At 43.6% G+C, this 13,740-nt stretch overlaps 1 protein-coding gene across 2 annotated transcripts in view; it reads right to left on the bottom strand.

Moving 5' to 3' along the window:
* The window catches only part of LOC121277089 (exocyst complex component 6B), a 632,802-nt gene that overhangs the window by 15,090 nt on the left and 603,972 nt on the right, over positions 1–13,740 (bottom strand). The gene's annotated exons all lie outside the window — the stretch shown is intronic.

Here is a 13,740-nt window from a genome sequence, read left to right as displayed (position 1 = left end):
CACACTGCACAGGCACTGCACATGCGCCACACGCTGCACATATAGTGGATGTGTTACTTACACACACACACACAAACATGCATGTGTGAGTGCACACACACACACATAACTAATGCCTATATTCGCCTTTAATGTTTGTGACAGGGACTGAAGACAATGGCTTCGTTCTTCCCAATAGGAAGGAAATTTCATTTCATTTCTCCAAATTTGGAGGAAATTTCACTGCCGCACATTCAGACACACACAATCTCTGCACGCGTTACACACACACGCACAAGTGCACATTGCCCACACTATGTATGCGCTCTCACAAAGACACACAGAGCATGTACACCCTGTATATGTGTGCAAAAGCAACATCAGCCCACATTGAATACAGAACGTGAAGCAATGCCTTGTGACCTGCCTTTCACGGTCAAGGACAGGACAACGAAAGAGTTCAGACTGAGGCTGAGGCTTAGAAACTGAAAAGTACATATTGTGCATCACTTCACTCACAGAAGGAAAACTGGCCTGAAACTGCTTAGATCAATTGGATTGTAACAAAATTATCAAGGTTAATCTGGATTCCTGCACCAGTTCTTACAATGTTTTGCTTTGTTTCTTAGCCCCTTCTCTCCTATTGGGGGACAGTTGCACAGGGATGAGAAATCCCCAACAGCCCCTCAAAATTCAGAGCCCCGGTCGAGTGAGTGTTGACACGTCATTTGACTGTGCTGCTCATCACAGCAGAGAGCCCCAACACCTTGGCATGAAACATTCAAGAGTGTGAGCATTCCAGCAGGGGTCACTGGACTGGGTCAGGACCCTGGGAGCTTTACCAGTTTCCTGTATTATGTGGCGTAACAGCATCAGGCAGCCTGAGGCAAGTGGAACAGGGACAAAAGTTCATACATGTAACTTACAGGAAAAGCTGGAGAAGCAGCACTGAGGACAGCAATAGGTGAATGAGAGTGACTCCATGGCCAGATGCTGACTCCGACAATCCTACTCAACACTGGCTCAGTGAGTAACACTGTCGCCACTGAGTCTGAAGGTTGTAGGGTTCAGTTCTGCTCCAGAGAATGGACACAAAATCCCAGCTGACACTCTAGTGCAGTACTGAGGCAGTGCTATTCTGTTTAAGATGCTGCCTTTCAGACGAGGTCTTATACTGCCTTCTCTCTCAGGCGGACATAAAAGATTCCATGGCATTATTTTGAAGAAGAGCAGGGGAGTATTTCTCAGTAAACAAAAACAGAATTACCTGGAAAAACTCAGCAGGTCCGGCAGCATCGGCGGAGAAGAAAAGAGTTGAAGTTTCGAGTCCTCATGACCCTTCGACAGAACTGTCGAAGGGTCATGAGGACTCGAAACTTCAACTCTTTTCTTCTCCGCCGATGCTGCCGGACCTGCTGAGTTTTTCCAGGTAATTCTGTTTTTGTTTTGGATTTCCAGCATCCGCAGTTTTTTTGTTTTTATATCTTGAGTATTTCTCAGTGTCATGTCTGATATTTACCCCTCGGCCATCATCACTAAAGCATCAGACGATCAGGTCATTATCTCATTGTTGTTTGTGGGAGCCCGCTGCGTGTAAGTTGACTGCCACAGTTCCTACATTCCAAAAGCGGCTACACTTAAAAAGTATTTGGCTTGGGGGTGTCCTGTGGTCATGATAGGTGATATATTAATGTAATTTCTTTCTTCTGAATTAGATGTCAAAGTGAAGTCAGGTGTATTTGAAGACCAACATTCATCTCTCAGCCAACAGCAGCTGAAACAGACTGACATTTGTCGTATTGCTGTCAGCAAAGTGACACCTGATTTGCCTACATAATACTGGATATTGTGCCTCAGAGGTGATGCATAGGGGGAAAAGGGGGTGTGAAGATTCACTAACACTGGGAGAAGTCTCACTAAGAGAACAATGGGTAAGAGATTTGCTGTGGATTTCCAGCATCCGCAGTTTTTTTTCCTTTTTTTGCTTTTATTTTATAACGGGTAAGAGATTCACTGACACTGGGAAAAATGGTGTATGAAGCTGTCACGGGTATTCTGAGTGGTTATTCTCGACTGACTGATATTTTTGGCCTTCAGCTCCTGAGGCCCACACTCTGCGACTGCCTCCTTTTACGTCTGCCTCTCTACTTCTCTCCTCTTTTAAGACCCCGCTTAAAACCTACCTCTTTGACCAAGCTTTTAGTCACTTGTCCTAATAGTATCTCTTTATGAAGCTGTGTCAAACTTGAATCTGATAACGCTCCTGCAAAGTGTCTTAGGATGCTTTAAGACATTAAATTTTTGCTGTTCTTAATAAAGTGTGAGAGACAAGCCTGTCTAAATCAGGAAGTCATGGTTAGATAATTATTTTCCCAGGTCCGCCTTCAACTTGCACAGAGTGAGCACATCAATCTAAGTGTGAAACACACCCTTGCAATGGGTGTGCCATTAGGTTGACACAGTAATACACATCTGACACTGGCTAAAGGAGGGCAAAAGTTCAGATCTAATCTCCTCACATTGGAAATAAAAAGAGCGCCAATAACCTACAAATCATGATAGAGCAAATGAATCACAGAATCACACAGCGCAGAAGAGGCCCTTCGGCCCATCGAGTCTGCACCATCACGTGAGAAACACCTGACCTACCTACCTAATCCCATTTACCAGCACTCGGCCCATGTTATGACGTGCCAAGTGCTCATCCAGGTACTTTTTAAAGAATGTGAGGCAACCCGCCTCCACCACCCTCCCAGGCAGTGCATTCCAGATCATCACCACCCTCTGGGTAAAAAGGTTTTTCCTCACATCTCCCCTAAACCTCCTGCCCCTCACCTTGAACTTATGCCCCCTCGTGACTGACCCTTCAACTAAGGGGAACAGCTGCTCCCTATCCACCCTGTCCATGCCCCTCATAATCTTGTATATCTCGATCAGGTCACCCCTCAGTCTTCCCTGCTCCAAAGAAAATAACCCAAGTTTATCCAACCTCTCTTCATGACTTAAATGTTTCATCCCAGGCAACATCCTGGTGAATGTCCTCTGCATCCCCTCCAGTGCAATCACATCCGTCCTATAATGTGGCAACCAGAACTGCACACAGTACTCCAGCTGTGGCCTCACCAAGGTTCTATACAACTCCAACATGACCTCCCTATGCCTCGATTGATAAAGGCAAGTGTCCCATATGCCTTTTTCACCACCAACTATTTCCAGTGCCAGAAGGGTTGATAACCAGAGGTCACAAGTTTAATGTGGTTGGCAAAAGAACCAGAAGGGAAATAAGTATGATCTGAAAGTGCAGTGAAAGCAGATCCAATAGTAACTTCCAAAAGGGAATTGAATATATACATGAAGGGGAGTAAAATTGCAGAGCTATGGGGAAAGAGTAGGTGGAGTGGGATTAATTGAATAGTTCTATCACTGAGCCAGAACAGGCACAATGGTCAAATGGCCTCTTTCTTTGTTGAAAAATTCTATGATAAGCAAAGAACGTTGGGAGATGTGAAGGCAGACTCCACACAAGAACAGCCCACAAATGTAACGGCATGAGAAAGGTTAAAGGTTAGCAGCCTTGGCTCTCCCAGGTAAGGAAGGGGAACAGTCACAGCGAGTTTGTTGGTCACTGCCCAGCAAGCGAGTACTGTATTAGGTTTAGCTGTGAGGCTCTCCTTGCTCGAATGGCCTGCTGAGCCAGGCCCACCAGGCTCACATGGGAAGAACAGCCATTTTGGCCAGGTAATGAAGGTTGTAGTAAGGGGGGAAGAAGGGTTGAGAGTCTGCAAACAAGAGAAGAAAGAACTTGCATTTCCAAAGCAACTCATATATCCTCAGGCCTTCCAAAGTGCCTCATAGATATAGGGCAGGATTTTCCTGTTGGCGATCGGGGGAGGGGGGGTGGGGCCTGCTGTCAATTGCCAAACGAGGCCATTAAGAGAGTCATTAAACTAATTAATGGACCTTAAAGTTGGCCGGGCAGGCCAGGAGCCCTGGCAGGAGTTAGAAAAAGCATGAAACCTCATCCACGGGCGGGATGAGGCTTCATGTAGGCTTTAAAAAAATTTAATTGAAGTTTTTTTTAAAATTATGGACATGTCCCAACTCATGTGACAGTGTCACATGAGGGGACATGTCAGGGAATTTTTTTTTTCTATTTTTAATAACATGCGCGAAAGAGCGCACTCTCAGGTTTTGGGATTCCCCCCCCCACCCCGCACAGGGAGCGCATAGCGCTTCTGTGTGGACGTCACGCTGGGTGGGCCTTAATTGGCCCGCCCACGTAAAATGGCGGCCCGATAGGAAGGCTCGCCCGCACTTCAACTTCGCCCCCAGTGGGGTGGGGGTGGGGAAATCCTGCCCATAGATTACTTTGAATTGCAGCCAGTCTTGCTATGCAGGTAAATATGGCAGCCAGGTTGCACATGGTAATGTCCTACAAACAGTAAACTAAATGTGTTCATCACCACTAGAAAAAGTTAGAGATGGAACAGATCATCGACCCGAAACGTTAACTCTGTTTTGCTCTCCACTGTTGCTGCCTGACCTGCTGAGTGTTTCCAGCTATTTCTGTTTTTTATTTCAGATTTCCAGAATTCAGTATTTTGCTTTTGGATTACTGCTTAATTCATTCCCACTTCTTTATTCAGATATGTACACCTTGAAGAAGTTCTACTTTTCTCTCCAATGAGGTTTGCATCTGTCTCTTTTGCCTTGTTTTTCTTCATTGCTTTGTTTCTTCTCTCGTGTTTCATCAGCTGTCATATCTCTTTTTTCAGTTCTGACAAGAGGTCACCATCCTGAAAAGTTAACTTGGTTTTTCTCCAGATGCTGCCCGACCCGCTGTGTATTTCCTGCATTTTCTGTCTTTATTTTAGATTTCCAGCAAATGACTGACTAGTTAATCTGTTTACAGCTTGCTGGGTGAGAGAGGAATGTGTTGCTCTTGGAATTAAGACCATAAGACAAGGGAGCAGAAATTAGGCCATTCGGCCCATCGGGTCTGCTCCACCATTCAATCATGGCTGATAAGTTTCTCAACCCCATTCTCCCGCCTTCTCCCCGTAACCTTTGATACCCTTACCAATCAAGAACCTATCTATCTCGGTCTTAAGTACACTCAATGACCTGGCCTCCACAGCCTTCTGTGGCAATGAATTCCATAGATTCACCACTCTCTGGCTAAAGAAGTTTCTCCTAATCTCTGTTCTAAAAGGTCTTCCCTTTACTCTGAGGCTGTGCCCTCGGGTCCTAGTCTCTCCTATTAATGGAAACATCTTCCCCACATCCACTCTATCCAGGCCTTTCAGTGTTCTGTAAGTTTCAATCAGATCCCCCCTCATCCTTCTAAACTCGATCGAGTATAGACCCAGGATCCTCAAATGTTCCTCATATGTTAAGCCTTTCATTCCTGGGATCATTCTCATGAACCTCCTCTGGACCCTCTCCAGGGCCAGAACATCCTTCCTGAGATACGAGGCCCAAAATTGCTCACAATATTCTAAATGTGGTCTGACCAGAGCCTTATAAAGCCTCAGCAGCACATCCCTGCTTTTATATTCTAGTCCTCTCGAAATAAATGCCAACATTGCATTTGCCTTCCTAACTACTGACTCAACCTGCAAGTTAACCTTAAGAGAATCCTGGACTAAGACTCCCAAGTCCCTTTGCACTCCAGATTTCCCAATCCACTCCCAAGTATTCTGAAATTTCATCCTTAATAATGAACTCTAAAATCTTGCCAATGACCAAGGTCAGGCTAATCAGCTTGTAATTTCTCGTCTTTTGCCTCACTCCCTTCTTAAACGGAGCGGTTACATTAGCGATTTTCCAGTCCTCTGGGGCCCTCCCTGACTCGAGTGATTCCTGAAAGATCACCACTAACGCCTCCACTATCTCTTCAGCTATCTCCTTCAGAACTCTGGGGTGTAATCCATCTGGTCCAGGTGATTTATCCACCTTCAGACCTTTCAGTTTTCCTAGCACCTTCTCCTTGGTAATGGCCGCCATATTCACCTCTGCCCCCCCCACTCTCTTGAACTTTGGGGATGTTATTCGTGTTTTCCACCGTGAAGACTGACGCAAAGTACCTATTCAGTTCCTCCACCATTTCTTTGTTCCCCACTACTACTTCTCCAGCGTCATTTTCCTGCAGCCCTATGTCCACTTTTGCCTCTCTCTTATCCTTTATATATCTAAAAAAACTCTTGCAATCTTCTTTTATATTACTGGTTAGTTTACCCTCATATTTAATCTCTCCCTCCTTATTTATTTTTTAGTTGTCCTCTGTTGGTCTTCGTAGGCTTCCCAATCCCCTGGTTTGCCACTGCTCTTCACCGCATTGTATGCTTTCTCTTTAGCTTTTATGCTGTCCCTGACTTCCCTTGTCAGCCATGGTTGCCTTGTCCTCCCTTTAGCATGCTTCTTCTTCCTAGGGATGAATTTTTGCTGTGTCTCCCAAATTACTCCCAGAAACTCCTGCCATTGCTGTTCCACTGTCTTTCCTGCTAGGCTCATCTCCCAGTCAATTCTGGCCAGCTCCTCCCTCTTGCTTCTGTAGTTGCCTTTATTCAACTGTAATACCGTAACATCTGATTCCAGCTTTTTCCTCTCAAATTGCAGGGTGAATTCTATCATATTATGGTCACTTCCTCCTAAGGGTTCCTTCACCTTAAGCTCCCTTATCAAATCTGCCTCATTACACATCACTAAATCTAGAATTGCCTGTTCCCTAGTGGGCTCCACCACAAGCTGCTCCAAAAAGCCATCTCGTAGACATTCCACAAATTCCTTTTCTTGGGATCCACTACCAACCTGATTTTCCCAGTCTACTTGCATATTGAAATCCCCCATGATCACTGTAACCTTGCCTTTCTTACACACCTTTTCTATCTCCTGGTGTATCTTGTGCCCCACATCCTGACTACTGTTCGGAGGCCTGTACATAACTCCCATTATGGTTTTTTTACCTTTGTGGCTCCTCAACTCTACCCACACAGATTCTACATCATCTGACCCTACATCATTTCTTGCTATCGATTTAATTTCATTTCTTACTAACAAAGCAACCCCACCCCCTCTGACAACCTGCCTATCTTTTCAATAGGATGTATATCCTTGGATATTTAGCTCCTGATCTCCATAATACCCACCACATCATACCTGCCAATTTCAATCTGTGCCACAAGCTCATTTACATTATTTTGTATACTGCGTGCATTCAGATACAACACCTTCAGTCCTGTATTTCCCGTCTCCTTTCTTATTGTCGTCCCTTTATCTGATGGGCTTGAAGTTAGATTCCTAGCCCTTTCCAAACACTCTGTCCTATTTTGTGTTCTGGAGACTTTAATAGCCTCTCCTGGGCTCTCCTTTCTTTTCAGTTTGTTCATAATTTTCCATGAAGTTGAATCGACCCCCCCTCACGCTAACCTGCTGCTTTGTTTCCCATTAGTTATACTTCTTGGAGTTTTATACCCACTTTCTAGTTTAAAGTCCTGTTGACCACCCTATTTACCCTTTTCACTAGAACATTGGTCCCAGATCGGTTCAGGTGGAGACGGTCCCAACGGTACAGATCCCTCCTGTTCCAATACTGATGCCAGTGCCCCACGAAATGGAACCCCTCTTTCCCGCACCACTCCTTTAGCCACGTGTTTACTTCCCTTATTCTCGCGTCCTTATGCGGCAGGAGATCTTTTCTATGCTTGAATTTTACATCCAGCTTGAAAGGGAGAAGAGTGGGTCTAAGGCTCTAGTATCTTAAACTTAAATAAGGGCAACTATGTGGGGATGAAAGCTGAGCTAGCTGAAGTGAACTGGGAAACTAGGCTAGAGGATAGCTCAATAGAGAAGCAGTGGCAGACATTTAAGGGAATATTTCAGAGTATTCAGAATCAGTATATTCCTACTATAAAGAAAAATTCTAAGGAGAGGACCCACCATCCATGGTTAACTAAAGAAGTTAAGGAAAACATCAAACTTTAGGAAAAAGCATACAACTCCGCAAAGATGAGTGGCAGGACAGATGACTGGACAGAATATAAAGATTGGCAGAGAATGGCTGAAAGATTAATCAGGAGAAAGAAATTAGAGAATGAGAGGAAGCTAGCTAGAAAGGTAAAAACAGATAGCAAGTGTTTCTACAGGTACCTAAAAAGGAAAAGAGTAAGTAAAGTGAATGTTGGTCCTCTAGAAAGTGACAGTGGAGAGTTAATAGTAGTTAATAAGGAAATGGTGGAAGAAATGAACAAATATTTTGCTTCTGTGTTCACTATAGAGGATACGAAAAACATTCCAGTAATAGCTGCAAATCAGGTGGTGAATGGGAGAAAGGAACTTGAAATTGAAAGGAAGTGAAATTGAAATCATTAGGGAAATGATACTGAGCAAATTGATGGAGCTGTGGGCTGGCAAGTCTCTGGGTCCCAATGGACTACATCCTAGAGTCTTAAAATAGATGGATAATGAGGCAGTTGATGTGCTGGTGTTAATTTTCCTAAATTCGCTAGATCATGGAAAGGTTCCATCAGATTGGAAAGTAGCAAATATAACCCCTCTACTCAACAAGGGAGGGAGGCAGAACACAGGAAACTATTGGCCAGTTAGCTTGACATCTGTCATGGGAAAATTAGGATTGATCATTAAGGTGGTTATAGCTGGGCATTTAGAAGGGCTCAAGGCAATGAGGAAGAATCAGTGTGGTTTTGTGAAAGGAAAATCATGTTTAACCAATTTAGGGGAGTTTCTGAAAGAGTAACTGCGCAGTGGATAAAGGGGAGCCTGTAGGTGTGCTGTACTTGGATTTCCAGAAGGCATTTGATAAGGTGTCACCTCAAAGATTATTATGGAAAATAATAGGGGATAACATATTAGCAAGGATAGAAGATTGGCTGGCTGGCAGAAAGCAGAAAGTATGCAATAATGGGTCTTTTTCTGATTGACAGGATGTGACAAGTGGAGTCCCACAGGGGTGGGACTGGGGCCTCAACTTTTTACGATTTACATCAATGGCTCTGATGAGGGAAGTGAAGACATGGTAGCTAAATTTGCAGATCACACAAAGACAGATAGTAAAGTATGTTGCAAAGAGGACATGAGATTGCAGATGGATATAGATAAATTGAGTGGGTGAAGATCTGGAAAATGGAGTTTAATGTGGGAAAATGTGAAGTTATTCACTGTGGCAGGAAGAACAAAAAAGCAAAGTATTGCTTAAATAGAGAACGGCTGCATAATTCTGAGATGTAGAGGGATCTAGGTGTTCTAGTACGAGTCACAGCAAGTTAGTAAGCAGGTACAGCAAGTAATTAAGGAGGCTAGTGGAATGCTATCCTTTATTACAACAGAGATTGGCCATAAAAGTAAGGATATTTCAGTTATACAGGGCATTAGTGAGAGTGCCCCTCGAATACTATGTGCAGTTTTGGTCTCCTTATTTAAATGCATTGGAGGCGGTTCAGAGGAGATTTACTAGATTGATACCTGGAATGAGTGGGTTGTCTTATGAGGAAAAGTTGGACAGACTGGGCTTCTTTCCACTGGAGTTTAGAAGAGTGAGGGGTGATTTGATTGAAGTTATACAAGATTGTGAACGGCCTTGAAAAGGTTGACATCGAAAGGATGTTTCCTCTTGTAGTGAGTCCAGAGCTAGGGGGCACTGTTTTAAAATTAGGGGTTGCCCTTTTAGGACAGAGATGAGGAGAAATTTTTTCTCTCAGAGGGTTATGTGACTTTGGAACTCTCTGCCTCAGAATATTTTTAAGGCAGAGATAGATAGATTCTGAGGTGGATAGGGAATGAAAGGTTATTGGGGTTAGATGGGAACATCTAACGGATGGCGGAGCAGGCTCAAGGGTCTGAATGGCCTACTTCTGTTAACATTTCTTACGATCATAGGAATCAGGAAGCATTTCTTTCAACGGGACCTCTTACATACACCTGAGAGAGCAGGCTTCAACTTAACTTCTCGTACAAAAGACGTTATCTCCGGCATTGCAGCGTACCCTCAGTACTGCACTTAGTAGCGTCAGCTTGGATTGTGTGCTTGGCTCTGTGAAGCCAGGCTTGAACCCATGACCTTCAGCCTCTAGATCGGACTACCAACTAAGCCACAGCTGACGCCTGGACTGAAAGGGAGCAAGAAATAACGAGGGGTAGGGCGATGAAGGGGAAGAGTTAAACAGAAGTAAACTACACATCCTACTCTCTGGACGGCCTGTTTTCGCAGTGCTGTGTTTTTGCACTGCCGCGTGCCAATTTGTTACAAAAATAATTATAAAAGAAAAACAAAGCATTTGAACAGCTTTGCCTGGTCCAACCTGCATCACATCTGTACTCATTTATTGTTCGAGCACACTAACCTCGCAGTGACCCGCCGGGGAAACAAGGACGTCACCTTACCTCGAGGTGAACTTCCCTGCTATCTTTGTTATGAGTAATATAATGCTGATTAAACACGGCTCCACGGCAACAGATGCATTTGTGCAATATTACTTCCTTTTACTGTGTGTGTGAGAGAGAGAGAGAAAGCAGCAACTCTGCATATCTCTCCGAACTTTATGGCAGGTCAGGCACAGTCTTAGATTAGATTAATTATTGTTTGTTATCTGCGATAATTCTCCCCTAGATTGATAGAAAAAAATAACGTGCATTTCTATAGTGTCTTTAATGACATCAAAACATCCCAAAATGCTTTACAGCCAAAGCAGTACATTGGAAGTGTAGTCACTGTTGTGAAGTAAGAAATGTGGCAGCAAATCACCCATTAATGGCCAATGTGATTATGACCACATAATCTGATTTAGGTTATTGGCAAAGGCACTTGAGAAAACTTCCCTGCTCTTCTTCGAATAGAACCATGAGATCTTTTACCTCCACCTGAGCTGGCAGACTGACCCTTGCTTTGACATCTCTTCTGAAAGTCAGCACCTCCAACAGTGCAGCATTCCCTCAGTATTGAAGAGTAGCAGTGCAAATTATGCACCCAATTCTGTGGAGTGGGACATGAATGCGTGGCATTGAACTCAGAGGCGAGAGTGCTACCAACTGCGTCACGGCTAACAATGGGCATTGGCTTGTATGGTACAGTTCCACATGAGGTGGATTAATTCATCAAGTGAGAGGAAGTATTGGGGTGACCCCAAAGACATTGCATTTAATAGTGGATGGGCCATGACCTGAGGTTGCTGTGGTGTAATCAACAACCCTGGATTAATAATAACCCACTAGCTTTGACACCAGGGGTGTGGTATTACCACACATTGCCCACTTGCACTTTTCCCTGTTCCCTTTCTTTTCATTTCTCTTCCGTCTTTTTTGTGTGGAAATTTAGTAATGTTAGTAATTTAGTAATATGAATGACTCACATTTATTCTGTTCCTGATCATGTATCTCAGAACTATTGTAAAGATCCTTATTTACATTGACCCAATTGAATTATTCACAAATTTTAATTTAGGCCAATTTTACATAGCATATAAGGTATAGAAATAGGCTATTCGGCCCAACAAACCCATGCTGGCGTTTGTACTCCACAGAATTAATTTATGAGCCTCCTTCCAACTTCCTAACCTAATTCTATCAGCACAACCCTCTATTCCTTTCTCCCATATGTGCTTATCTAGCTTGCCCTTAATTGCATCTGTACCATTCACCTCAGCTACTCCCCATGGTAGCGAGTTCCACATGCTCACCAATTGCTTGGTGGAGAAGTTTCACCTGAATTCCCCCGTGGATTTTTTGGTTTATTTATTTACAAGAACTTGCACCGAACAGAGGTACAGGTGAATGCAGCCTGGTCCATTCTGCATTCCTACAAAACAGGAATACAATGAGGGACCAGTTAATCTGTGTTTAGGGTTGTTGGTTGATGAGGGAGGATTGTTGGAGACCATGAGGATTCTCTGCCTTTCTTCAAGCCACAGGCTCTCTATAAAGTCTACCTGAGCCTGAACTTGGATCACCAAATCTAATTGGGACGCATTCCTGGGTGTTTCACCACTTGACCTCCACTCTTCAATGTACCCTTGCAGTTTTTTTTTTGCAGTGCTCAGTGATTTGTTTAAGTGCGTGAATCCTTTAAATTTTTTGTGTAACCATGCATGCGCAGCAATTCAGAGGGGCCAACTTGTGCGCAACCTTCGCATGAACTTTCAGGTTTTAGCCACGTAGCTTAGAGAGAACACTGCAACCACCCCCCCACCCCGCTCAGCGTTTTCTCCCTCATCTTCAAAGATTTTTGTAATTCATAAACAAAAGAGTTCAAAGAAAATGGAAAAAAACAGTTTATTTTTAAATGTCTCTGTGCTTTTACTCCAAGGTAATTCATAGCAGTGGTCAGGAGATTATTCTTTAATTCTTGGGAGACGCCACGATAACACCCAAGAGTTAGCGAATGTCGGTTTAGCATCTTACCAGAACTTCACCATCTTCAATGGTGCAGCGTTCCCTCAGTACAGCACTGGGAGTATTGGCCTGGATTGTGTGCTTCAAATCTCTGGAGTGGGACTGGAACCTATGATTTTTTTTTGATGCAAAGGTGAGAGCCTAGCTAACGCTACTTAATATTTGCAGCCTAAATTATTATTTTAAAAATTGATTACATTGTCCTTGGAAGGTAATGCACCAAAATTATTCTTGGGTGGGCTGGAATCAGTGTTGAATCTGGCCAGCAGTGTTAATGGGATGTGAGAGACCTCACTCCACGTAGACAACTTGACATAAGGCAGGCTTGTTGTACTGCAGCATTACGTTTAATTTCTTGGCCCTATTCCCATATTTACAGAAGGAACCCAAGCATCAGAGCACAAGGAGTCTGCTTTACCCACCTGGGATGTCAGTGAGTTTTTCTTAAAAGTAATTTTAGCAGTACCCAGTCACAGACACACCAGTCATGTTGTGCAGTGGTGTTTCGCAGTATTTAGACAGCCTTTGGGGTGTAGTAAATAAAATTTCATGAGTTTTATTTTTAAATGTTACCTTTTTTAAAGCACACACCCATAAGTGAGTGCAACCTTTCATAGGGTGGGGAGGCAGGATGTTATGTCCTGTTAATTAAAGTGAGTAGCTGAAGGCTACATCACGTCCCCTAAGAATCACTTGAGCGTGAGAAATCTCTGTCCTTTCACTCCAGCTCGGCCCAAGATTGCCTCGGAGTCTCCAGAAATTGAAGATTAAGCACCAGGACACTGTTTGCAAGCAAAACTGAGAGAAAAATCATAGGCAGTATTAAAAACAAATGGCAAAATAGAACCATAAAATGGTTATGACACAGAAGAAGGATATTTGAACCATTGTATCCGTGCCAGTTCTCTACAACAGCAATTTAGCTAATCCCAGTCACTGATCCTATCTCCATAGCCCTGCGAATATGTCCCTCTCATATGTTCTTCTCATCCCCATCTTAAATGGGAGACCTCTTATGTTTAAACTGTATCCCTTAGACTAAGTCTTTCCCATAAGGGGAAACATCCTTTCAGCATCCACCCTGTCAAGTCACCTCAGGATCTTATACATTTCAAGAAGATTACTTTTCATTCTTCTAAACTCCAAAGGATACAGGCCCAACCCGTCCAACCTTTCTTCGTAAGATAACACCCCCATCCCAGGAATCAGTTGAACGAGCCTTCTCTGAACTGCTTCAAACGCATTTCTATCCTTTCTTCAATAAGGAGACTAAAACTGTCCACAGTACTCCAGATGTGGCCTCAACAATGCCCTATACAACTGCAGCAAAACTTCCCTACTTTTATATTCCATTCCCCT

Source organism: Carcharodon carcharias, chromosome 1 (assembly GCF_017639515.1).
Source record: "Carcharodon carcharias isolate sCarCar2 chromosome 1, sCarCar2.pri, whole genome shotgun sequence".
Taxonomy (NCBI): Eukaryota; Metazoa; Chordata; class Chondrichthyes; order Lamniformes; family Lamnidae; genus Carcharodon; species Carcharodon carcharias.
The sequence above is the reverse complement of the archived record's forward strand: the minus strand, read 5'-3'. Positions and strand labels throughout refer to the sequence as shown.